The sequence below is a fragment of the Lichenostomus cassidix genome, unplaced genomic scaffold (genome assembly GCF_008360975.1).
Source record: "Lichenostomus cassidix isolate B80296 unplaced genomic scaffold, HeHo_3.0 HiC_scaffold_42, whole genome shotgun sequence".
Taxonomy (NCBI): Eukaryota; Metazoa; Chordata; class Aves; order Passeriformes; family Meliphagidae; genus Lichenostomus; species Lichenostomus cassidix.
Window position 1 is genome coordinate 791,714 of NW_028147241.1, and position 26,517 is coordinate 818,230.

The 26,517-nt window shown below is 52.1% G+C and overlaps 1 pseudogene; it reads right to left on the reverse strand.

Moving 5' to 3' along the window:
* Nucleotides 1–8,248: 8,248 nt before the first annotated feature.
* Nucleotides 8,249–26,517, reverse strand: part of LOC146424134 (uncharacterized) — a 44,088-nt pseudogene continuing 25,819 nt past the window's right edge.

Sequence of the window (26,517 nt, forward strand, 5' to 3'; positions counted from 1 at the left end):
AGCAGCCTGTGGAGCCGTGGTGATGCTGGATGGCCATGGGGTGCTGCTTTGGGTGGGGCAGAGGGAATTTCCTTCCCAGGGCTTTCCTGGGGCTGTGCTTTGGGGCTGTGCTGAGCACAGGGTTGATAACACACAGATGGTTTTGTTCTCGCTGAGCTTGCACAGAGCCAAGGCCTTTCCTGTCCCTCATCCAGCCATGCTGGGGAGGGGCTGGGGGTGTGGGGGAGCTTGGGAGGGGACACAGGGGGACAGGTGACCCCAACTGACCCTGGGGATATCCCAGACCACAGGACATCAGGCTCAGTGTAAAATGTGGGGGGAGCAAGGAGGAAGGGGGGACATTTGGAGTGATGGTTTTTGTCTTCCCATGGAACAGTTGGGCAGGAGGGGATCCTGTTTTGCTGGTGGGCAGGGTGAGCACCAAAGACATAGACACCAACTGAAGGACTGGCATAATTTATATAATTGGCATAATTTATATAATGCAAAAGTGCAATGAATTACAAAAGGAGAAGCTCAGCAAAGCACATGATCATTAGCAAATTATCACAAATGTAGAAGCTCATCAACAATGCACCCAATCATCACCACAAAAGATTGCCAATAATGATTTAGAAAGATCCATCACCAGTTACCCTCAGACTTTACCATCACCCAGACCCACACATCAGCTGGGGAAGCTGTCACAGCCAAGGGCTGCAGAGCCACTCTGGACACTGGGAATTCCTGCAGGTGTGTCCAGACACAGGTGAGGTTTCCAACCTCAGCTTGGATAGTGCTGAACAAACAAACTGACAGCACTTCCAGTGCAGGAACATCTGGTTTCATTCTCCCCTTGCTTTGTCCCAAAGCCTGGCCAGGGCTCAAGGAGGAACCAAGGGAGTTGACTTTGATCCTACACCCCCAAACAAAGCCAGATGTGGCATTGTCCAATTTCTAAATACAGAAAGGTAAATTCAGGTTTCACCAGTGAACAGATACATAGATCATTATGCTAATAATGCTTTGTTATTGAGCAGATACAAATAACATTTGGTTGGAAGGTTCATGGAGAGGTCAGCTTTGGCCCAGGGCCTGTTGTTCAGGCCTTGGTAGTTCAATTTGTCCTTTGAGCTACAGACAAACTACAACCTTCATAATAATTCTTTGAATAACAAAGTCTTAGCTTTAGGTATTAGGCGTAAAGGCATTGTCTCTTGTTCTTCAATGAAGTGCTGTTCAAGTTCATTACTCAGAGCTATAATTCACATTCCTTTGATAACTTGCCTAATTGGTTTCTATTCTCTGTTCTTTATCAAACCCTCATTTTTTCTTCAGGCTATGTGTCGCTGTTGAGCCGCTAGCAGAGAAATAGAAACCCAGGTTCTCAGGCAAGAAAAAAGAGCTTTATTATTTTGATTTCCATATAGATAGACTTTTCACAGGTCACCCAGATTGGTCAGTCAAAAACCTCCCCCTAGGCCTAATTGGCCAGGCCTGAACTGCCCAAATCTCGAGACCTTGTTTGCAAAAACATCCAAACTTTATCTTTGTTTATAAAACACAACAAAATGTTCTCACGAGAGAGACCTGTGCTAGCCACAGCTGTGTCTCTTTTCAGACAAGTCTCAGTGCTCCATTTCTCAGCACAAAGTGTTACAACAACTCTAACATGGAATCATAACACACCAAGTGCACACACTGCCATGATTACAGTGACTGCCACAAATGCATTTCACAGCAGCCTCCAGTTTGGCAGCCATGAAGCCAAGGCCACCAAGAAGAATTTTCTTCTTTCTGCCATTCTTCTCCTGCTCTTTCTATCGAGGTCATTCCTGACTGTTGGACTTCAAACCCATCATTGATACAAGTGCAACATTCCTGTCCTAGAATAGCACAGGCTCCTCCCTGGGCAGCAAACAGATAATCCAAGGCCATGTGGCTCTGCAGAGCTCCCATTTGTGTTTGTTGGAGCTCATAGGATGTGTTATTCAATATTTTAGCAGTATCATTTGCTACTTCTTCTAATAATCTATTTAGGTCCTTAACGTAACTCAATAGGACAAGGCAATGCACATGGGGCACAGGGTGAACCAGAATCTTTGGCTTTCTGGAATCAAAGGCACTCTTTGGGTGGAAAATATTTTCATAGCCCCAACTCCTCCCTGTGATTGTTGTCAAAGTACCCAAAAGGGTGGCACTGCAGCTGAGAGTGGTGTAACAGTGACCCTGAGCAGCCCCAGCACCCCAAGCTCTACTGACATTGTGAGTGATGTTCCAGCACAGAAATCCTTTCACATTGTGGCCTCTAGCTATAACAGGGTAGGTTTCTCCTGAAGGCAAATCCTAGTGAATCCTGTAAAATTGATAAATGTATTTCTCTGTTCCACAGCACAGTTTAATTATCCCTTCACTGACTCCACTACGAGTCAGAGCCCAGTGAGAGAGTTCTGGTCACCCTGTAGCGTGGGCCCTCCAAGGGAATCCTGTTCCTCCCAACATTAATTGAGAACATACCCAGCAATTAGTTACACTGAGTATTTTAGTTACATTAATCTTTACATTTTCCATAAGAATTGTCATGACTAATCCCTTGGTGAAACTCCAGAGGTGTTTCTGGCAAACAAAGATTCTGGTTGACTACCAACATACAACTTACAGACATAAGCAGTACTTCAGTGACAAGGTTAGTCATTCTTTTTCTTGAATCTCATTTGAGTTAGGAACAATAATTCCATTGTCAATGGAGCTGGCTCCTTTTTAATTCCAGAATAATGCCCCAAGGTCCTTTGCTGTTCAGCTTCACCGCGTGGGTGTCTGTGGGTAACAAGGCCTGGTGGGTCCTTTCCCCTTCGGCTGGAGAGCTGCCAGCTCCCAGTCCTTGAGGTGCTCCAGGCTCCTGGCTGGAATTCGTGTGGAAGACACTCAGGGTCACATCAGCCTTCACATGGAGCCCTGTGGATCAGAGCATTTTCCAAAGGGAACGTTGGGGCAAACAGGGAGATTTGGTCTGGCAGGATCTGTAAAACAACATCCTATAACATCTACTTGTTCTCCCATAGACCACTTGGCTGCAGGGACAGATTCCCATTGCTCTTGCCCAGGTTTCAGGATTCAAACAGTGTTTTAGTTTAATGTCTCCAGAGCTGTTACTTCACCTGGCTCAGGAGGACCACTTGGCCTCTGGACCCACACCTTGGCTGCATCATTAGGACTGCTGGATTCAAACCCTTTATCTCCACAAGCAGTAGAGATTTGCAGTCGATCTCCTGTTTTCACAATTGTTTTTAAAACTACAATATCAATAATCATTCTACCCTCTCATGGGGTTGCATAATCCAATGTTGTTCACTATTGTTTAATAGAAGTACTTGAATTTCTCCTCGATAATCTGTATCAATTTCTCGTCCCATGACATGAACACTTTTCAAGGCCAAGCTCCAGTGAGCAGTTATCAAACCAGAGTGTCCTGGAGGATCTGAATTCCTGTTTTGGTATTGATAACTCTCATTTGCTTCTGATTTATCCTCATTAAATCTAATGCATAAAGATCCAGCCATGCAGCTCCTGGAGTGGACATCTAAGGGGTTCTCCATCAGGAAAGGTTCCCATCTCCTCTTTTTTTCATCTGCTCTTTTAACAAACCCTCCATCTGTTCCACAAATCCTACAGCTTGTGGATTGATTGGTATATGAAAAACCCAGCAGCCTTAATCACTTTATTTCTCACAGTAACAGACAAAGCATTCCATATCACAATATCAGAAAACCCTATGAAAATAGCCAATTTCATCCCATCCTCCTTTATTCATGGTACATAAACTCGCCAATTTTCCCACTGACGTTCAGGTCCTGGCCAAACATTTTCTGTAGGGTATTTAGTATTACATCCCTGAGCAGCAAAAGGTAACAAATTATTAGTGTCAGCATTATTTCACATTATTATTTAGTTTGTATATATATATATATATATACACATACATATTTTAATTATATTTTTACATATAAGTTTTATTTTATATATATACTTATTTATTATATTATTTCACTTGCACAAGGAAATCTGAGCTCAAGATTAAAAACTTCTGTTGCTCCATGTGGGAGCATTCCAAAAACAATTGTTCCTTCTGTTGGTACTTTTTACGATATACTGTTAACAAAATTTATCCTCATCTTCCCAAACTCACAAGATCTTTTCCTTTTTCTGTATGCAATTTTGGATGCATTTTAATACATCCAGCAGATCAGATTCTCTTAGCTGACTTCCCCATTGCTCACACGGTGCTTTGACCTCAGCCCACTCCAGAGCCAGAGAACTATAGGGAAGGTCTTCTCAAGCAGGAATCTTGGATGGGAATGATCCCTTGCATTTATATTTAAAAAGTGACATTTTGCTGTGATCTGGAAAGACTATGCCAATTTTGTTTTGCCAGTGGACAGGGCCAGCACCAAAGACACAGACACCAACTGAAGGAATCAGTGCAATTTCCTGTAGATCAAAGCAGCAAAGAATCACAACAGGAGAAGCTCAGCAATGCACCCAATCATCACCACAAAAGATTGCCTGTAATGATTTAGAAAGATCCACCACCAGTTACCCTCAGACTTTACCATCACCCAGCCCCACACATCAGCTGGGGAAGCTGTCACAGCCAAGGACTGCAGAGCCACTCTGGACACTGGGAATTCCTGCAGCTGTGTCCAGACACAGGTGAGGCTTCCAACCTCGCTGGGAGAGTGCTGAACAAACAAACTGACAGCACTTCCAGTGCAGGAACATCTGGATTCATTCTCTCCTCTTGGATTCTCCCAAAGCCTGGCCAGGGCTCAAGGAGGAACCAAGAGATTTGACTTTGACCATACACCCCCAAACCAGGCCAGATTTCAGATTTCATGACCTTGTTTAGCTTCTAAATACAGAAAAGTCAATGTTTCACTAATGAGTGGATACATCTATCACAGTGCTAATGATCATGCATATTTTTTTGATGAGTGGATACAAAGATAACCTTTGGTTGGAAGGTTCATGGAGAGGTCACCTTTGGCTCAGGGCCTGTTGTTCAAGCCTCAGTCAGGCCTATTGTTCAGGCCTTGGCACTTCAGGGATGTGGTTTAGTGCTGGGCTGAGAGTGCTGGGTGAATGGCTGGGCTTGATGAGCTCAGAGGTCCTTTCCAACAGAAAGGATTCTATAATTCCAGTATTCTATCTGCTGGATTTAGCTTGGTCCATGTTAGTGGAATTAGTTTGCTCAGAAAGTTCTCTCTTGGTCAGCTCTTGAGGCCTAAGGCTTCAGGCCCTTTAGCTCCTGGCGCTAAGCTGCTCATGGTGGACGAGATGACTCAGAGAGAAGAACACAGTTCATCCAATTCCTTCTGGGACACTGAGAGGGGAGGGTGTGAAAACAGGAGCATTGCTTGGTGTCAACTCCTCTCTGCCCTTCAGGTCTTTCAGTGCTCTGAAACAGCCAAGAGCTTTCTTCAGGAGTGCAATGAAGCAGCTGTTCCTTCTGCCAGGTCTGGCTCTCTCCAGTCTCTGCACTTGACTGCTTTTGTCCCTCTTGCTGTGCCCTCTGTTCCCCCTCTGCTCGCTGGCTGCTGCCCAGGACTGTGGAACTGGCCCAGATCAAGTGCTCGAGATCCTCATTTCTCTGCCCTTGGAGTTGCCTGGGCACAGCAGCCTTTTCCATCTGCAAGCTCCATATGGACAGGGAGTCCCCAGCTCCGTTCCTTGCACAACCTCCAGGAGCCCAGGGCCTGCCATCTCAAGTCCCTGCTGGCACTGAGGGCTGCCAGGTGCCTCAGGCTGCTGTGACACCACTGCAAACAGGAGGCAAGAGTGGCAGGGGCTGTGCTCAAAGTCAGCTCCATTTGCTGCTTCTGCTGTGGGTCATTTGTCCAGCCCTGCCCCAGACTCAGGGATCAGCTCCAGGCCCTGCTGCTGCTCCCTCGGGATCAGCCACAATTTGGTTGTTGCTCTCAATGCCAGCAGAAGCAGTGGCTGAAGCAGGAGGTGCTGACAGTGCTCCAAGCCCCAGGGCCAGAGGGAAGGGAGCTGCTTCACATGAGAACCGGGAGCAAAGGGCATTTCTTTCTTAGCACATGTTTTCTGTTTGAGGAAAAAAAAAAAGGAGAAAAGAGAAAAAAACTTGATGAAATGTGAAAGATAAAAACAAACCTCAAGTGTGTAGTTTAAAATCTTCTGTAACTTTGGATTAAGAAGTAACTGATCTTTTGGAAAAGAGAACTCAGTTATTTACTTTGCCAATGTGCTGATAGCATGGATCTATCTTACTGGCCTCAGCAGCCTTTTTTAACAGATTTTGGGCTTTGTTTCCAATATTAAGTTATTTTAAATTCTGGTTGAAGCAATAAGAAATTGCTTTTTGCCCTGCCATCTCCAAGCAGGACTGGGAATCGAAATTCTGCTGATCCCCATCTCATTAAAAAGATGCCCTTCCTTCTCACCCTGTGAATGAGCTGTGCATTCCCTTTGAAACTGTCAGTGGTTTCATAAAGATGCAAAGTCCCACTTACAGCTTTTTGCTCTGGTTTGGAAGTGGAGAAGGGCAATTCTTCATCCATCAACTCCACTGCACTGTCTTAGGAACAACAGCCCACTCGCCAGGTTTGGCTCACTCGTGGCACTTCTAGAGGAGGAAGAAAGTGCAATTGCACAATTCAAACCAAAAAAGAATGAAGAGTGGGACAGACAAAACATCCTGTGGAGATACAGGCGTTCTGCTGGGACTGTGGAGTGTTTAGGTTCTTGCCAATTGATGTGTATCCCTCACTGCAATCTCTGGGCCTGCAGCAGAGTCTCACCTGCACAAGCAGAAAGCTCCGTCGGTGTGCTCAGAACAGGCTTGTCTGATGCAAAGCTGTCAGAGCAATGGGAGGGCAGAGCAGACTCAGCCGTGCCCAGGGCTGAGCCCCAGCAGAGCCCTGGCAGAGCCCAGAGGAGCCTCAGCATCCGCAGAGCCCTGCTGGAAGCAGAGAAACCAGAAACTGCCCATCAGCTGAAGGCTCCTGTCCCCCTTGTCCCAACTGCCTGCAGTGCCCAGGCCATGCTGGCTGAGCTCAGAGCTGTGCCCAAACCTCCCCATCATTGCTGCCTGTGGGAGGAGAGCAGGAGGGCAGGACATGTGCCCAGCCTCCAGCCAGCCATGGCAGATCCACCTCCTCAGCAGCTGCCCAGAGCAGGATGCTCCTGTGCTCGCTGCCATCTCCACAGAGCCCTCATCCCACCCCTGCCGAGAAGATGGGGATCCACCTCACGGCATCTGCTGCTGGAAGAAAAGCTTCTCCCAAAGGATGTCCTCACCCTTCTCCAAGGGAACATCTGAGCCATTCCACAGCTGGTCCCAGCACTGCCCCATCCAGACCAGACACCAGGGAGAGCTCTTCCTTTAAAAACCAAAGAGCAAATTAATGCGATTACAAACAAAAAGTGTAAAAAAAGTGAAACAAGAAAAAAGTTACATTATCACCATCAGGAGCTCAGGGAAGGACTGACCCCTCCATGCCAGGGAAAAACCCACTCATGGCTGAGGGAAACCAATGCTTTCTCCCTTCCCCCTTCATTGCTTTCATAAAATAATGGTAACCCAGGGCAAATGAGGGCAGTGGAGCAGCCCAAGCCCTTCCTCCCCTGCCAAACAAACCAGCCACTGCACAGCTTCTGCAGTTGAACCTCTGCTCCCCCCATGGGGGTTTGTTTTGGTCTGGGTGGCTGCCCCCAGCTCCAGCCCCAGCACAGTGGGTGCTGGGGGCTGTTGGCAGGGCCAGGACCCAACTCCCATTTCATTACCACCCCAGACTATCCCCCAAAGCCCTACCAAAGAGAAGAAGGTGCCAGAATTTAAGTCGATCATCTTCAGCTTGCACATCGCCAGGTCAAGGAAGAGGTTGTCATCCTTGAGGTCCTCCTTGGTGTCTCCAGCAGTAGCTCCACCTGGTACAGCTTCTCCAGGGGCTCCTGCTCCTTCCCTGGGGGCCACACCAGGCTGTCAGTGTTCTGCCCAGGGCCCCAGACAACAATGAACCAGACAAGCAAAACCAGGGTGGATGGTGGCCACCAGTGCTTGCCAGAGCAGATCTCCAGCTCAGCTCCAGCACAAGAGCTGCAAGTTCCCTTCTGATAATCCCTGCTCAGAGCTACAAGCAGGTCAAAAAAAGTCTGGTTTGCTTTGCTTCTTATTGCCAAGAGATGTGTGGAACTGTTACCTGCCAGGCCCCTGGATCAAACCGTGCACGTGGATCTCTCCCATCTTCTAGGGCACGTGAACATCCTGCATCCAGGGATCATTGAAGAGGTCTTCCAACGATGGCCTGTCCAAGGGTTGCATGGACAGACACCTCTTAATAACATCTTGGCACTCTGTGAAGAGAAACCAGAAAATGCCAGTCCGTTGGAGAAGGGTCCTGTCCGATGTGCCCCCTCCCCATTCCCGTGCCCAGGCCATGCTGGGTGTGCTCAGAGCTGTGCCTAAACTTCCCCATGGATCCTCTGTTTTGGAGGAGAGCAGGACATGTGCCACCTCCTCAGCAGCTGCCAGAGCAGGATGCTCATGAGCCTGCTGCTCTCTCCCAACACTGCTATTCCCCCTGTGCCATAGAGATGAGGATCCACCTTGAGAAAGCCGTTGTGGGAACAAGATCCGCCCCCAGATGATCTTCCGGCCCCTCCTGAATGGGTGCTTCCCAACGACCAGGTGGTACAGCAGGAGGCCCAGGGACCAGATCGTTGCTGCCTCGCCGTGGTAGCATCTGAGCTGGGTCCATTCTGGTGGGCTGTAGGACGGGGTTCCTGTGGAATACAGATGGAGTTCATCAGGGGATGCTGCTGCTCCCAGAGCCTCGCCCCAGCATCCCTGGGCATGTGGGGGCTGCACCAGGGGAACACAGGGTGACCTGCTGCCCTCTCGCAAGCACCTGTTACTCATGGACAAACTTGGGGTTGGAAAAGAAGCCACTGGGGTTGGAATGAGGCAGCAGAAGCCCTGGGGAGGTCCAATCATGACATGCAAAATAAAACCATTCCCAGTGGTGGGAAAAACCACTCTCATCCCTCCCTGCATTGCCCCCAAATAACAATTACAAGCCAAGGCAAACAAGGGGACTGGAGCAGTCCAAGTCCTTCCTCACCTGCACACCAAATTGGCTGGGGCATGGGGTCTGACCCCCCTCACTGCTACACTCATTGGGGTTTTTGTTGGACTGGCTGCCCCAGCCCCAGCCCAGGGCACAGTGGGAGTGAAGGTGCTCAACAGGGCTGCAAACTGCCCCCCTTCTACCCCCACCCAAAAGTAACTTTGTTGAAGAGTTAATCCCATGCCTGGCAGCTAGAGAGGAGGCCCTGGTGCTACACTCAAGCTGGGCCATGAGATGCCCAGGAGCATCCCCTGGGAGGGCTCACCTGCAAATTGGGTATAGGCTGTGTCTTGGAGGAAGGTGCCACAGCCAAAGTCAATCAACTTTGCCTGTCCGGTGCACAGGTCGATGAGGATGTTCTCTGGTTTAATGTCCCTGTGCAGCACCCCGCAGCTGGTGCAGTGCCGCACGGCCTCCAGCACCTGGCGGAACATCCCCCGCGCCTCCTCCTCCGGCAGGAACCTCCGCTCTGCCAGGAAATCCCAGAGGTCCTGACACCGCTCCGGGCGCTCCAGCACCAACAGGTAGTCGTTGGGGCGCTCAACCCACTCCAGGAGCTGGACGACGCCATGGAACCCAGTGGACACTTTGTCCAGCAGCACGATCTCCAGGGGTGCTCTGGTGCCATCGGGCTGCAGGAGGACCACGATGCCATCAGTGTCGGGGCTCTGGAACCCCTCACCCTGCCCGGGATGATCTGCCTCCCCCGCTCACCCCTCGCCCGCTCTCCCTCCAGGACTCCTGGCGGTTTCCACCCTGCCGGGCCCAGGCTTATCCCCGCCCGGCATGCCCCGGGTTCTGCCGCTGGCCCCGCTCACTCACCAGCTCGCCCCAATGACGGATGCGGTTCCGTGAGACCCTTTTGATGGCCACCTGCAAGCCAAGGGGAGCAGCAGGCTCAGCTCGCTGCCCGCTCTCCTCCTCCTCCTTCGCCCGCCCTGCCGAGCCCCACCCTTCTCCTCCTCCTCCTCCTCCTCCTCCTCCTCCTCCTCCGCTAGCCACTCACGGGGGCGCCGTCCGCTAGCCGCGTCCCCGCGTAGACGCTGCCGAACCCGCCTGTCCCCAGCAGCTCACCCAGCCGGTACCGCTCCTGCAGGGCCTCCTGCGCCTTCCCTGCGGGCGACACGCGGCCGTCAGCGCTCGGCCCGGGGCCACACACGGCCCCCGACGGCCTCTGCACCGCCCCGGGCCGGGCATCCCCCTCTGAACGGGGCACGGGCGGCTCGGGGCCGGCGGCCGGACTGCCGAGCGGCGGAGCTCGGGCTGGGGAAGGCGCAGCGGAGGCGGCGGGAGCGGCCGAGCCGCGTGTGTCCTCCGCGGGCCCCGGAAGGAGCCGGTAACGGGGCCGGAGCTGGGGTCGGGGCTGGGGCTGGGCTTGGGGCCGAGTTCGGGTGCGGGATCGGAGCTGGGGTCGGGGCCGGGATTGGGGCTGGGGTCGGGGCTGGGGCTGGGGCCGGGTTCGGGTGCGGGGTCGGGGTCGGGATTGGGGCCGGGGTCGGGATTGGGGCCGGGGTTGGGCTTGGGGACGCCGTCGGGGCTGGGGCCGGGTTCGGGTGCGGGGTCGGGGCCGGGATTGGGGCTGGGGTTGGGGCCGGGGCTGGGGCTGGGGCCGGGACTGTACCCTGGGTCGGGGCCGGGGCCAGGCTCGGGACAGGCGGAGCCAAAGGGTGGCGATGCCGCCCCAGCCCCAGCCACTGATGCCCGCCCAGCAGCGCCATAGCCAGGCTCGCCAGAGCCGGGCGGAGGCGAGAGCGCGGCGGGAGGCCCAGGGGCGGGGAGGAGGCAGCCCCGGCCGGGGCTGGGGGCGAGCCTGGGGCATGGCCCGGGCTGGCAGGGGGAGAGGGACACCGGGAAAGGAGGGGACACAGGGAAAGGGACAGCGGGAGAGGAGGCGGGGAGTGGGATAGAGACACCGGGAGAGGCTGCGGGACACTGACGGAGGGTGAGGGACAGCGGGAGAGGGAAAAGAGGAGCAGGAGAAAGGGACGGAGAGGGTCGTAGATTGCTGCTGCTGCTATCGCTGCCGCCGCTGCTTTCGCTGCTGCCGCTGTCGCCGCTACCGCCGCTGCAACTGAAGCTCCGGGGCCGTTAGTCCCAGTGGCCATATGTCCGAGTGGCCGTTTGTCCGTTCCCCGCTCGCCCCCGCGCGCCCCACGGCCGAGCCCCGCGCGCCCCCGGGGGCAGCCCCTGAGTCTGTCCAAACACGGGAACTTTGCCGTGTTCAGCCCAGGTCCAGAGGCTTGACTGCTGCACAGTGGCACAGCAATCCCCTTGGCTGCTGTTGTGCATTGTCCCTGCTGAGGGTCAAACACTAGTGGAGCACATTCCCTGTCTCTAGAATTCATTTCCAACACAAGCACTGCACTTATGTCTCCTGCATTGCTTTCCAAACAGAACGGGGGAAGACAAACTGTGTGTAACTCATGGTATTTCAGGGAGTTTAAAACTTGCTAAGCCATAGATCTTAGAGGTGAGATCTGATTGCAATTAATGGCATGGAGAAGTAGTGCAACATGGAAAAGGGGAGTACAGAAATAAATAGAGGAAAACACTGTGGATTGTATCCTTACATTTTCATTTCACTTCTTGAAAGCTGTTTCAGTTTTCCAGGAATCTTCTCCATAGTCCTGTTTGCTCTTTTCACGAACCTTTCCTGGAGGGAAGGAATTGCAGGGATTATTGGGCAGCGCTGGCCCTGGCTGGGTGCCTGGTGCCACCAAAGCTGCACTGTCACTGTCCTCACAGGAGCAGGACACAGAACTCAGGAGGAAAGGCTCGTGGGCTGGAATAAGGGCAGGGAGAGGTTACTCACTGGTCACTGTCACGGGCACAACAGACACAAGTTAGGGAAATTAAGGGAATTGAATTCCAAGCAAATCACAGTATGAGAAGGAGAACTAAAACAAACCCTAAAAAACCACCTTGCTCACCCCTCCCTCCTCCCAGGCTCCCAGCCTCCACCTGCAGTTCCTCTGCTCTCTCTGCATGGGAAATATGTCACCAGCCACAAACTTTGGTTTTGCCTCATCCCAGGATCTCTTCCTGGAGAAGAAGAATTTTTTCCAGCAGAAATTTAGAGCTCAGCAGCATTTGAGGCTCAGGGTGTTTCTCCTGCAGCTCCTTGTAGGTCTCCTCTTCCTGTGCTGGGTCTCCTGCATCACAGAACTCTGCCAGCTGCAGCTTTGCAAACGTCAGCTCAAGGTCTGGATGTTCCTAAACAATTTGCTCGAGGTCCTTGGGGGCTGCATCCAATCTATCCTTCTTGTCTTTCCCCTTTGCATGGAGCCAGTGGCCAGGGCCTGGCAGAGCAGGTGGAACCTGGGTCCTGCTGCAGGAGCTGGGGGAGCTCCAGGACTCGCTCTGGCCGCTGGGGCAGCCACAACACAAGCCGTTGCCAGCTAGGAGCTGAAGGCTCCGTGTGGCTCTGCAGGACCTTGTCCCTGGGGCTCGTCTGGATCAGCGCGGGCAGCTGGGCTGCATTTGGCTTTGTTTGTGTCCCTGCTTGCCCTGGGACAGCAGCTGCCCAGTGCCGAGGGGACAGCAATGGCACCGGGGCAGTTTGGGGTGAGGTTCAGTGTCTGTGCCTGGCATAAATCCCAAATCCTTCCCGAAGGAGCAGAGAGTGCTGACAGAGCACAGGATGCTCTGCTGAGCACGGGATGGACCAAGGGTGATGTGACACAAAGCCGGGATGGGAGTCAGAAATAAAAAGAAGAGGATGAGCAGGCAGGAGAGGAGGAGGAGAGACAGAGGAGGAGGAAGAGCGGGTGGGGAGGAGAGATGGAGGAGGGGGAGCGGAAGGAAGAGGAGGGCCAGAGGAGCAGAAAGAGAAGCAGAAGAAGCAGTCACCACGTGCGTCCATCGCTCTTTCTGTCCGCAGCCCTCGGCCCGAGAGCATCGCCCTTCTCGGGGCATCCCGCAAGTGAGCGGGCAGGGGGAGCTCGGCCCAAATATCTTGGGCGGTGCCTGGGGTTCTTTTTGGGAGAGGGGGATTTCGGACCTTGTAGGACACCAGATCCGAGACCCAAATAACTTTGGTTGATCCTGGGAGGGTTGGTTTTTTTTGTGTACTTTGGTGGGGGCGGGAGGAGGGGGGGATGTTTGTATCTCGCAGGACTCCAAATGTGAGTCGCAAATGCTCCTTGGGAAGATATTGGGGAGTAACCTAGACGTGAGTTTTTCGGGGGTCGTGGTGGCGGCTGCAGGGAGAGATGAGATGGGATGGGATGGGATGGGATGGGATGGGATGGGATGGGATGTGGATTGGGGTGAGGGATGAAGTCTGGGGGAGGGGGATGGGATGGGATGGGGTCGGGATGAGGCAGCCGAAGGTTGGGGGTGATAAAGCCGGGGGACCCCACTCCTTAGGGGCTTGCGGGGCATCCGGCAGCTTTGAGGGAGTTTTGGGGTACCCCTGATCCTTCGGGAGTGGCGCTGGCAGCGGGGGGACACGTGGCTCCGGCACCTCTGGACCCCACCTGCGCCCCCCTCGCCCCCAGCGCCCCCGGCAGCGGAATTTGGGGAGAGGGGAGGTGGGGGGCGCCCAGGCCGGGCCCCCCTTGCTGTCCCGGCAAGCGGGGGCCGAGTGCGGGGGGAGCCCCGCGGGCATTGCCCGGCCCTGCCCGGCCCGGCTGATGCCGCCCGCCCGCGCTGCGCACTGCTCCGGACTGGTGCTGCCAGTGCCGCGCGGGGCGGGGCCGCTTTGGGGACCCCCCAGGGCAGAGCGCTTTGGGCTGCTTTGGGGCTCTGGGCACCTGCAAAACCGGCGCTGGGCACGGGAAAAGCGTGTAGGGACAGCTGGGGCCCTACTGGTGGCACTGGTGGCGCTGGGAGTCCCCCCGGCCGCGGGGTGAGCGGGGGGCGCGGTGAGAAGGGGGGCGGGGGCTGGTAGATGGGAAAGGGGAGAAGGGGGGCTAAAAGATGGGATGAGACCCCCCAAACCGAGTGGGAGGGGAGTGGAACCCTGTACAAATCAATGTTTAGCAAATATGTTAAAAGCCACTTAGAATGAAGAGGGATGGAGGGATTACTTTTTGTAGTGAGGGAAATAAAGGAAAAAGCCCACAACATAACCCACTGGGGAACTGAGTCCATGATATCTAATGTCTGAAATTCTGAGCTTACTGTGGGATAGAGTGAAATTGCAAAATCGATAACAATGAATTGTTCAATTTATTTAAAAACAATCCCAGAAATAGGAAAAGGCCACTTCCTGGAACTGTTAAACAGGGAAATTAATCTAGAAGTTATTGGAAATGGATTTCTCTGCATTACCCAGACAAATTTGGAATCAGTATGTTTTGGTAATGGTGGACAATTTTTCCGAATGTCCAGAGATCTTTCCCTGTCGCACCAATAAATCCAGGGAAGTGGTAAAAATTAAGCTTAATCAATCATACCAAGATTTGAGGGCCGCTTGGGTTGTCTTCAGAGAGAAGTTTCCATTTTATAGCAGATGAGGTGCAACAGCCGAGCAAAAGCCTGGGTATCAAAAGGGACTGACACAGCCCTTGGTGACCACAGGTGAGTGGGAAAGTGGAAAGGATGAATCAGAATTTGAAACAACAAATTCGTAAAATGTGCCAAGAAACCTCTTTAAAATGGCCCCAGACCCTTCCTCTGGCTCTTCTGTGAGTCAGAATTCAGCCAGGGACACAAACAGTGAATTGCTGTAGGGTTGGCTGTACCAAACACCATCAGTTCCTGGAGAAATCCATTCAAAGGGAGAAACAGATGTAAATCTATACCTGATTTCTTTAGGAAAGGAGTTTATAACCCTGGTGGGACCAGTTGCTGTGGATGCCCCTGTTGATCCATTCCAGCCTGGGGATTTTGTGTATGTAAAGAGTTGGAGCTCTGAACCCTTAAAGGAAAAGTGCAAAGGAGCTTTCCAAGTCCTCCTGGTAACCTACACTGCCCTCAGGGTGGAAGGAATGAAACCCTGGGTTCATCACACGCAGGTAAAACCAGCAACCACACATTAAATACAGCAGAGAGAAAACTGACTGATACCCTGGACCCTGGGGGTTTTGTGTATATATATAAAATACATATATATATATCTTACTGTTTTAGAAACAGGTATAGAAACTATATTATTAACCTCTGGGGAGGGGAATGTGGTCTTAAAGTTAGTGCAAGATTTTGGCAGATTACAGAATGTAACCCCTATGACAGCTTGTTTGCCAACACATATTCTCTGCAGAAAATCCAATTCCATGGGGAGCTTTAGTCAGCACTTTGACAAAAATCTGGGAACACATGTGGGAAGGAAGTAGCACCCAGGGCAAATGGAAAGGAATGGAAGGAGAATATTCCTTCCAAAGAAATCTTGGACATCAGAACAATATTGTTGAGAATTGGAATATCTCAAAACTGGATCTGGAAATCACCTCAGGTGATAGCTATTGGCTGACAGATTGCACTGATACCCCTTGGGGATGTCAAATTCCAGAAGTATGGAACAGCCCTCAGACAGGACAATGGGAATATATCCAGCCAGTTCAGTGGTGTCTGGACTGGGAAGGGAGCCCAGGCCTCCCAGAGGACCCCTTACAGGTGGGTGTAAAATATCCTGATTTAATAAGATCAAGGCCAGAGGATCCCAGGACAAAGGAAAAGTGGAATTGCATTTGGATAGACACTTGAACTGTTTGGAATCCTGAGGTACAGTGGCTCATGGCTGTGGCCCAGTCTCTAAGGCTGGTATGTGTTTGTAGAAATTATTCTGCCTTTCTTAATGACACTTGTTAGGTCTCACCTAACAAACAGCTCAGCTTGGAGAGACACAGACTGTCAGCAGGACATGGTAAAATCATTAGTTCACACAGGATGGGTGGGAAGTGATGGAATTTGGAGCACACATTTGCCCTTGGGGGAATCAAGAGCACAATGGACACTCAGGGTATTAAGGTTACATCCCTTGTGGAAGGAGTCACCCCTGGGAACCCAACTGTGGGCAAAGGTTAAAGGGGATGAACCTTGGAAACATCCCAGCATGGGAACTGCAGTGGGATGGATTTTAGAATCCATCTTTACTCCTCAAAGATCTCAAAGATCTGCCTTTAGGAACAGACCAAACACACACCATTGGACTGCAAATGGGAACTTCAGTGAATGCAACTCAGTTGGGGTTTACTGAAATAAATGGTTTACTGAAATAAATGAACAATTGCAAGCCACAACTAAAATGACTTTACAGAACAAACTCGCATTAGATCTTTTGCTGCTAACTGGAGTATGTGGATCCTTGAATTGAAACAACAACACTTGTTGTGTGCACATTCCAAATGTGATGCTGAATTGGATGATCAGGCAGAGAGGCTAAAATTGTTTGCTGCATTCAGCAGGGAATTAAGGGGAGGATTAGAAAGTAAATGGTTAAATAAAATATTTAAAGGACTTGGATTTTCTCTGACTGCTTGGTCGGCCTTACTTTTGTAGAGTATAATTGGGATCATAGTAATAATTGTGATTATGACACTTGCTTTAAGCTGTGTGAAGAACATGGTTGGGAATGCAGGTGAGGAACTCATGGGATGTGAGTAAAAGAGTAGAGTGAGGCTTATGAAGGCTTGAAGGGAAGAGAAGCTTCCCAAGCCTCAAAGGAGGGGAATGTTGCCAGATGAAGAATCATTTGCACGTGGTGGGTTCATACAATGCTTATTCTCCAAAACCCCATGGCCCCTGGAACCACACAATGCTTATTCTGTAGGAAGCAATCAGCCCAGGTGTGCCAACTTCTACCAGCTCACCAGGTGGTCAGGTAGGACTTTGGGGTCACCAACCACCAGGGACCACCAAAGAGAGCCCCAGGAGAGAAGAACAGATGTGCAGAAACAGATGAACAGATGGGGGGAAATATGGTAATGATTTTGGGGAAAAAATGATCATATGTAAGTTTATTCTGGGACAATCACTGAATAGGTCTGTAAAATACAGGATAGAAACAGGAACTTTCCCGTGCTCAGCATGCACAGCTTTGGGAGGAGCTCTTCCCTGTGCATCTGGCCAAATAAAGAATGCTGCTGCTTAATGCTGCACTGGTGTTAAGAAGGTTTTTATTTTACTGAATTTTTGGGAACACCTCTGTGGCTGTTATAGAACCACAGAGCAGCTGTGATGTCAGAAAGGAGCTGTGTGACATCACAGAATGGGTTGTGTGAGGTCATCAAGCAGCTATGACATCCTAGAGGGAATGAGTGACATCACAGAGCAGGCTGTGACACAGAGGAGGCTGTGTGACATCACAGAGAGGGCTGTGACATCACAGGATGGTGATGGGACATGGTAGAGTGGGCTGTGACATCACAGAGCTGCCTGTGGGACATCACAGAGTGGGCTGTGACACTACGGGGTGGTGGTGTGACATCACAGAGCAGGGTTGTGACATCGCAGATAGGGCTGTGACATCTCAGGGCAGTTCTGTGACATCACAGAATGGGTAGTGACACGCTGAGTGGGTTGTGACATCAAAGGGGGGACTGTGTGACATCACAGGGCAGCTGTTAAATGACAGACTTACTGTGTGACATCATAGAGGAGGCAGTGACATCACAGAGTGAGCTGTGACATCACAGCGCAAGTGTATGAAATTACAGGGAGGTATGACATCATAGAGTTGTCTGTGACATCACACGGTGGCTGTGTGATGTCACAGAGGGCTGGGTGAGGTCACTGTGAGGTCACTCCGCCCCACCCACCTTCACAGTTCCCCCAGAGAAGTCCAACACTGCTCATCTGACCCCAAGCACTGTCCCACCTGCAGGATCTGCTTCCCATCAGCCTCTTTCTCCTGCAGCCCCAAGCCCAGGTTGGTGCTAAACAAAGGGCACTGGCTCAGGGTCATCCCCCAGCAGGGGCTGTGCACCCCCTCTGCCCCCTCCCCAAATTCCCTCCTGGGGGGAGCAGGAGCTGGGTCAGGAGCCCCGTGGGGAGGGAAAAGGGGGTGATACTGGGATGGGGAGGGGTCACCCACACTCTGGGGGACACACATGATCCCTGGGGACACCCCTCACCTTCTCCCACAGCACCAGGAGGATGAACCCCAGCATGGAGCCCCTGAACCCTGGCAGCATCTTGGGGAGCAGCGTCTGGGGGCAGCTTTGGGGGTCTGGGGGATCACAATTGCCTCAAAGCCCCTCCCAGCTCCATAGTCACTCACAGGCCTCTTAAACCACCCCACAGCTCCTTCTAGGATCCTCCCAAACCACTCCCTGCAATATAAATGGTCCCAAGAGACGCCATAACCCCTTTCCTATCTTCCCCAAAAGACCCACCCAAATTCTCTCCAAGACACAGAGCCAGGCCAGGACCCCAAAACTCCCTCACAGACCCCAGCAAGACCCTTCCAAGCACCACAAATGCCCCCAAGAGCCACAAAAGCCCCTCCCAATCCCCTCAGGAGCCCCTAAACCCCCTCCCAGCCCCCATGACACTGACCAGGAGAGGTTGGTGGACAGGAACATCCACAGCTGGGAGCAGCTTGGGCACTTCAGCAGCAATTTGAGCACCTTGGGGGGCACACCCCAAATGGGGAGACCCAGGCCAGGCATTGGGACAAAAAACCAGAATTAATGGAGAACAGATGGGCTCAGGTGGACATGTTTTGCTGGCACAGCTATGAGATCGTGGCCCTGTACCCCAGCCTGGGCAGCCCCAGAACACCCAAATCCTCATTAATTTTCCCCTGAATCTCAAAGTCACCCACAAATCCCAGTAAAATGGTGCAGCTTTAGATCACTTTGTTTCATTTATTTAATTTTACCCCAATTTTGGTTGTTTTTACAGGATGAAGAAGGAAATTATTCAGGTTGGAAAAGATCTCTAAGATCATCCAGTGTTGCTTGATGCCACCAGAAGAAACAACTGGACACGGCAGGTAACATTTTTTAGGGGATATAAAGTTAATAAATCAGCCCTTCCCAAAGAATTTCCGATATCAGTGTGAGTCCCGATGGATGTTCCAGCCTGTGTTTGTCCAGGTGGCTACAGGGAATCAGGAGGAAGCCACCAGCCAGGTGTCTTCCCAGTGTGGGTCCCTGCAAGCATGGGTCACCAGGGCTCTTCCCAACGTAGGTGCTCCAATGGGGGATGAAGTTGGAGCAGCACATGAAGCTCTTCCTGCAGTCAGGGCACTTGCAGGGCTTCCCTTACTGGTGCCTCTGTTGGTGTTTGGTCAAGTGAGAGCTGCTGGAGAAGCTCTTCCCACATTCTCCACACTCATAGGGTCTCTCCCCAGTGTGGATGCACCAGTGGGTGATGAGGGTGGAGTTGTTCTTGAAGCCCTTCCTGCACTCAGGGCAGTGGAAGGGCCTGTCCTCTGTGTGAATCCACCGGTGCAGAAGGAGGTTGGAGCTGGTCAGAAACATCTTCCCACATTTGGAACACTCATAAGGCCTCTTCCCGGTGTGGACCATCTGGTGCTTGATCATGTGAGAGCTCCAGTTGAAGCTCTTCCCATATTCCCCACACTCATAAGGCCTTTCCCCAGTGCGGATTCTCTCATGGACGATCAGCTCAGACCTCCTGCCGAAGCTCTTCCTACATTGCCCACACTCAAAAGGCCTCTCACCAGTGTGGATCCTCTGGTGGCGAATCAGGCTGTAGCTCTTGCTGAAGCTCTTTCCACATTCCCCACACTCATAGGGTCTCTCCCCAGTGTGGATGTGCTGGTGGCTGACAAGGTGGGAGTTGAGCTTGAAGCCCATCCTGCAGTCAGGGCAGCAGAAGGGTCTCTCCTCTGTGTGAATCCGCTGGTGCAGGAGGAGGTTGGAGCTGCTGTGAAACGTCTTCCCACACTCGGAACACTTCTAGGGCCTCTCCCCAGTGTGGATCCTCTTCTGACCCTGCTGCTTGCTTTTCTTCCAGGACTGATGGAGATGATGGACATCCTGTATATATGTTCTATTAGTTGCTGTTCTGGCCTTTTGTAAATATGTTTTTTAAATTTTAGTTTTTAGATAGAACCTTCCACTGTAGATACGTTCTATAGATCGTTGTTTTTATAAAGATTCTTCTGTTGTAAATACCTTCGGCAGCTTGTTGTTGTTGCTGCTCTTCTGTAAATAAATTGTCATTTGTTTTCCACTCCCCAGCTTTCTTTGCAATTCCTCTGGGCACAAGCCGCATATACAGGGTTGTGGTTTGGGGTTGCTCCAGGTTCCTGGGGCTGAAGGTCTCTGGGGTTGCTGGCACGGCCACCCCAGGGCTGGGGGCTCTCTGCACATGGGGAGCTTCCACTCACGCTGCTCCCGGCACTGGGCACTGCTCGTGTTCCTGGGCTGAGGCAGAGCAGTGTCCCCAAGAGCATATCTGTCACCATCAGGGAGGCGACTCTGACAGGAGCAGCCTCTGCAGCGATGCCACCACACAGGTAAAAACCTTCTGCCAACCTTCCTCCTTAAGCCTTCGGGAGTCCTGGGCCGAGAGCTGGCATCAGGCTGCAGGGATGCAAAGTCCCTGTCATGCTCTGAAGGCCACGACAGCCTTGGGAATTGCTGGAGCCAGGCTGCGGGGAGCAGCTTTTGGAGCTGCAGGGGCTGATGGTTAAGGCTTGGAGCCTCCAAGGGCTCTGGGCTTTGCTCCTCCCGTGCATTACATTTCTGTGCCATTGCTCAAGAGACGAAAGCCACGACAGGTGATCCTGGCGCTGCCCGATTTCCTGCTGCTGGCAGCAGACACTGGAGCCTGTGCCCGACTCGGGTGAGCCCTGGATGGGGCAGTGCAGGCCGTGCTGGGCAGGGGCCGTGGGTGCCCGGAGGTGGCTGTACGGTCGGCGCTGGCTGCTGGCACAGAGTCCCGGCGGGGTGCGATGCTGGCAGCGGCAGGGCTGGGGCTGCGGGGCTGGGGCTGCGGGGCTGGGGCTCCCACAGGAGCCCGAGGGCCAACAGGTGCCAGAGCTCAGCCCCTGCCCAGGCAGCGTCTCCTCCAAGCCTGGCGCTCCCCGAGCACGGCCGGGGCAGGCACGGAGCTACCCGGACACCCGCTGCCCACAGCAGCCGCAGCAGGGCCGGCAGCACCTTGGGGCAAAGGGGGCTCGGCCGGCACTGGAGGCTCTGGGAGCCGAGCTGCTCCAGCTGCCAGCAACTGCAGAGCTGCCAGGCTTTGGCAATCGCCAAGGCCAGTGCCTTGCCTGGCTGATGGAGCAGAGCCGTGCCTGATGTGCCCTGTTCTTCCCAGGAGCTGCTGAGTCTCCTGGCTGGGAGGAGAAAAGGGTGTGAATGTCTCTAGAAAGGATGAGAGAAGCAGAAAGAACCAGTATTTACCTTGTAAATACATGATGTGGTTAATTTTTGTTTCTTCAGCAGAGTAAGACCAATCATATTTGAAAAAGACTTGGAGCCTGGCTCCCACTTCTATCCACAGGGCTAGAGCAGACGAGAGGCAGCCTGCATTAAGGCACTAGTTATTATTGCTTTTAGTCCAGAACACTCAAAACCCCAACATCTTCCATCGACGGTTACAAGTGGGTGGGCAGTTTCAGCTACCAAAGTGCAGCTAGCGGGACTGTCTGCAACACTGGTCATAGCAGAGGTAAAAATAGCTATGCTAGAGGCTCATCAGGAAACATAACAGTGAACAACCACCACCTTTAGAAAGGAGCCAGGCTTTAGTGGTCTCTGGTTTGCCATGAACAGGCAGGCTGGAAAAGGTTCTCCACATTGCTGAGCAGCTCCAGCCTTGTCCTACAGAGCTGTTGCACACAGAATCTGCCTCTCCCTGGGAGCCCAGCATGGGCACCCTCCACTGATCAGCCAATGGGGACTTCACCACTAGGATGAGTGAGGAAGAAATTAAAAAGCCTCCATGGAAGCAACTCTGGCACTTTACAGCTGAGGAACATATTTTTCTATCAGCTCAGCATTGTAGCTCATGAAGCCTTCCACAGCAGCCAGCCTTTGGCTCCCACACAGTGCCTGTCACCCTCACCAGGCTGTCCCTGCTCTTGTGCAACACACTTCCCTCCCTGATCCCCCCAAGTGCATAAAGGAGCAGCTCTGTGCTCCAAGCAGCACAAAGCAGCAGCAGCAGCAGCTCCCAGCAGAGATGCACCTGGCCACCTTTTCTCCCCCAGCAAAAACTGGCTGAGCTGCCTGAAACATGCTTCCAGGCTGGGGAGGACCACAGGGATCTCGCAGTCCACTTGGCCACATCATGCTCCCCTGATGCACTAAGAACTCCTTCCCCTGCCAGAGGAGCATGAACCATCAGCTGGGGGGTGTGTTGGTTTGAAAACAAACCAGTGGGAGATCACAAGTCAAGATTGAAATTAAAAATAAGTGAAATAATACAAGGAAAAGCACTGACAAAGTCAGATACAACCTAACACCCTGTTATGGTGGTAGTAGCAGTCCAACTGAAGTAGTCCAGTTGAGGCGGTGATCTTGTGAAGGTCTGGTCTCTAGCTGAAAATCCAGTGGTAGGTCTTGTCCTCTGGGAACCCAGTAGACAGGGCTAGCTCAGGCAGTTCCAGGGCTAGGTTATATCCAGGTGGGGACACCTGGTTCCTCTCTCTTGGGCAGAGCATCCCACAATGGGATGAGATAAGTCCATGAGTTACACGGTGGGTCTCTGATGGCCCATTGCCTGTCATGCGGGGTGGGTCATTAGCAGCTGGTAATAGCTAATGGATGGCCCATTGCCTGTCATCCGGAGTGGGTCATTAGCAGGTGATAGCAGCTAACGGCCCACAGCTGGTGGTAATAGAATACTTAACTACATCTATATTGCAACCTAGGACATTATCCACCCCTTATTCTATTACCATCTACAGAGTTTTCACTCAAGATAAGGTTTCTTTGTGGTACACAACGGGTTTTTCCATCTGCTTTCATCACCTACCAAGTATAACCAGGTCTTTGGGCAAAAACCACTCCACGGATGGGTTTGCCTTTGTCTCAGGTGGGACTAATCTAAACAGTCTTTCTTAAGAAACCTCTTACGTGTATCACAGGGACTTTATCTCCATCTACTGTGTGTAAAGGTTCGGACTCAGCAGGACCGGCTCGATTGATAGAACTCCTTGTGTTAACTATCCAGGTGGCTTTTGCTAAGTTCAGTTTTTAATTTTTGAAGGTTCCCCCGCCAAGTGCCTTCAAAGTTGTTTTAAGTATTTTGTTGCACCGTTCAACTTTTCCAGCAGCTGGTGCATGATAGGGGATATGGTATATCCATTCAATTCCGTGTTCTCTAGCCCAGGTGCTTATGAGGCCATTCTTGAAATGGGTTCCATTGTCAGACTCGATTCTCTCAGGGGTACCATGTCTCCACAGGACTTGCTTTTCCAGACCCAAGATGGTGTTCCGGGCAGTAGCATGAGGCTCAGGGTAGGTCTCTAACCATCCCGTGGTTGCTTCCACCATGGTCAGCACGTAGCGCTTTCCTTGGCGGGTTTGGGGAAGTGTGATGTAGTCAACTTGCCATACTTCCCCATACCTGTACTTTGACCATCGTCCACCATACCACAGAGGCTTCACCCGCTTGGCCTGTTTGATTGCAGCACAAGTCTCACAGCTGTGGATGACCTGTGAGATGTTGTCCATAGTCAAGTCCACCCCTCGGTCACGAGCCCACCTGTATGTCGCATCTCTCCCTTGATGACCAGAGGCATCATGGGCCCAACGAGCTAGAAATAATTCTCCTTTGTGCTGCCAGTCCAGATCCACCTGTGACACTTCCACCTTGGCAGCTCGGTCCACCTGCTCGTTGTTACGATGCTCTTCATTAGCCCGACTCTTGGGTATATGTGCATCCACATGTCGAACTTTCACAGTCAGCTTTTCTGCCCGGGCGGCGATGTCCTGCCAAATCTCAGCGGCCCAGATGGGTTTTCCTCTGCGCTGCCAGTTAGCCTTTCTCCAGCGATCTAACCATCCCCACAGTGCATTGGCTACCATCCAGGAGTCAGTGTAGAGATAAAGCCTTGGCCATTTCTCTCGTTCAGCAATATCCAAAGCCAGTTGGATGGCTTTAAGCTCTGCGACCTGACTCGATCCACCTTGTCCCTCGGTAGCCTGTACAGCTTGTTGTGTGGGGCTCCACACTGCAGCTTTCCATTTCCGATCTGCGCCTACAATTCGGCAGGACCCATCGGTGAAGAGGGCATAGCGTCTTTCACTCTCCGGCAGCTCGTTATACGGGGGTGCTTCCTCAGCACGTGCTACTTGCTCCTCTGCATCTTCTGAGGATAATTTAAAAGTCTCACCTTCAGGCCAGTTTGTTATAATTTCCAGAATCCCAGGGCGATTTGGGTTTCCAATACGGGCGCGCTGTGTGATGAGGGCAATCCATTTGCTCCAAGTGGCATCAGTGGCATGGTGGGTAGAGGGAACCCTTCCCTTGAACATCCACCCCAGCACTGGCAGTCGGGGTGCAAGGAGAAGTTGTGTTTCTGTGCCGATCACCTCTGAGGCGGCTTGGACTCCTTCGTAAGCTGCCAAGATTTCTTTCTGGGTGGGAGTGTAGTTGACTTCAGACCCTCTGTAACTTCGACTCCAGAATCCCAGTGGTCGACCTCGGGTCTCACCAGGCACCTTCTGCCAAAGGCTCCAGGACAGACCATGGCTCCCGGCTGCAGAGTAGAGCACATTCTTTACCTCTGGTCCTGTCCTGACTGGGCCAAGGGCTACCGCATGAGCGATCTCCTGTTTGATCTGGGTGAAGGCTTGCTGCTGTTCAGGGCCCCAGTGGAAATCATTCTTCTTGCGGGTTATGAGGTAGAGAGGACTCACGATCTGGCTGTACTCAGGGATGTGCATTCTCCAAAAGCCTATGGCGCCTAGGAAGGCTTGCGTCTCCTTCTTGTTGGTTGGTGGAGACATCGCGATGATCTTATTGATGACCTCAGAAGGAATCTGACGCCGTCCATCTTGCCACTTTACTCCCAGGAACTGGATCTCTCGGGCAGGTCCCTTGACTTTACTCTTCTTGATGGCAAAACTGGCTTCCAGGAGAATTCTGATGATTTTCTCTCCTTTCCCAAATACTTCCGTTGCTGTGTCCCCACACACAATGATGTCATCAATATACTGCAGATGTTCTGGAGCCTCACCCTTTTCCAGTGCAGCTTGGATCAGTCCATGGCAGATGGTGGGACTGTGCTTCTACTCCTGGGGCAGTCGGTTCTACGTGTACTGCACACCTCTCCAGGTGAAAGCAAACTGAGGCCTGCACTCTGCTGCCAGAGGAATGGAGAAAAAGGCATTGGCAATGTCAATGGTCGCATACCACTTTGCTGCCTTGGATTCCAGCTCGTACTGAAGTTCCAACATGTCTGGTACAGCAGCACTCAGTGGTGGTGTGACTTCATTCAGGCCACGGTAATCCACTGTCAGTCTCCATTCTTCACTGGACTTACGCACCGGCCATATAGGGCTGTTAAAGGGTGAGTGAGCCTTGCTGACCACCCCTTGGCTCTCCAGTTCTCGAATCATCTTATGGATGGGGGCCACAGAGTCTCTGTCAGTGCGGTATTGCCGGCGGTGCACTGTTGCTGTAGCAATTGGTACACGCTGGTCTTCAATTCTCAGTAGTCCCACAGCAGATGGGTTGTCTGAGAGACCAGGCAGGGTATTCAGTTGTCTTATATCTTCTGTCTCTACGGCTGCTATCCCAAAAGCCCAGCGATGTCCCTTTGGGTCTTTGAAATATCCACTCCTGAGATAATCTATGCCGAGGATGCATGGGGCGTCTGGACCAGTCACAATGGGGTGTTTCTGCCACTCATTCCCAGTTAAACTCACTTCAGCTTCCAGTACAGTCAGCTGCTGGGATCCTCCTGTCACCCCAGAAATAGAAATGGATTCGGTCCCCACATACCTGGATGGCATCAGGGTGCATTGAGCGCCGGTATCAACCAAAGCCGTGTATCTTTGTGGGTCAGACGTGCCAGGCCATCGGATCCACACAGTCCAATAGATCCGGTTATCCCTTTCCTCTACCTGGCTAGAGGCAGGGCTCCTCTAATCCTGTTTTTGGTGCACGATGTTCTTCTGTAAATGTGTTCCTGAGGTTCCTTCAAGAGGATCAGTCATATTATCATTTCCATTCTGTCGGGGGTTCTGTCCACAAGAGACTGGGGCAGTGTTATACCTAGATGAGCTTCTTGAGGTGGATGTTTCTGTTTTCAATTCACGTACCCGGGCTGCTAAGGTGGAGGTGGGTTTCCTATCCCACTTCCTCATGTCTTCCCCATGCTCTTGAAGGAAAAACCAGAGGTCACGTCGTGGAGTTTGTTTTCTTTCCCTGACTGGGGGACGTCTGCTCCTGATGGCAGAGACTCTGGTTGGTTTTGGTGTGGCATGGAAAAATCTTTCTGTGAGCTCTTTCCTTAGTTTCTGATGGCTCTCTTCAATCAATCTCCGGACTTGCTCGGCCAGGTTTGTTTCTA